The sequence below is a fragment of the Astatotilapia calliptera genome, chromosome 5, assembly GCF_964374335.1.
Source record: "Astatotilapia calliptera chromosome 5, fAstCal68.1, whole genome shotgun sequence".
NCBI classification, from domain to species: Eukaryota; Metazoa; Chordata; class Actinopteri; order Cichliformes; family Cichlidae; genus Astatotilapia; species Astatotilapia calliptera.
Genome location: NC_137426.1, coordinates 3195690 through 3196531, shown reverse-complemented (window position 1 = coordinate 3196531; position 842 = coordinate 3195690).

Genomic DNA, 842 nt, shown 5'->3' with positions numbered 1-842 from the left:
TCAAATAGAACAAGGCCCGTTTGTTCTATAAATCTAAAATCTTGTGAAATATTATTCTGTGTTACATGTCACACACTAGTGATATTTCCAGCATTTTATTCCCAATAGAGCAGCACAAACGGGACTAAGACCAAGGTGGAGGAGAGTGGAGACCCACAGGCAATCAGAATATTAGACAAGAAATCATTTGGTACATTTTTTTACTTCAGTATTATTTCAAGTTGTTTAGCATTAAAATGTATTATTTTAAATAACTCAAGGAAAGAGTTATACAGAATAATATGCATTTCAATAATGAATTGTATCTTAATGCATAGGTGCAAAATCATTGAGAAATCAAACATGTGGATTATTAAAAATGACATTTCCATATTGGATCAGAAACGTCCAGAGTTAACGGTGATGTGAAACAGCTGGAGATGTTCAGATGTTCACTGGGAGCGAGCAGGATTAGAAATAAGTCCGCCACCTCAGGTCGAGCAAAGTTAGAGGCTGAGATGATTTGGACATGTGCTGAGGAGGGAGGGTGGATACACTGGACTAAACACGCTGGAGATGGAGCTGCCTGCAGGAGGAAAAGACGAAGAACAGAGAGAAGATTCATGAAGGTAGAAAAGGAGGAGCATGCTAAGGGTCGGGTCAGATGGAGGCAGATGATCTGCCGTGGTGATCCCCACAGCAAAAGATGATGATGAGAGAGATAGCCTTTATTTGTCAGTTGCAGGTCTTTTGCCCACGACCGAGATGACAGACCTTGCCGACCGTACATACAATACACAAACAGGTCAGGCTAGGTAGCAAGGAAAAAAACATAGAAATGTGTAACACAAAAGGATAATACA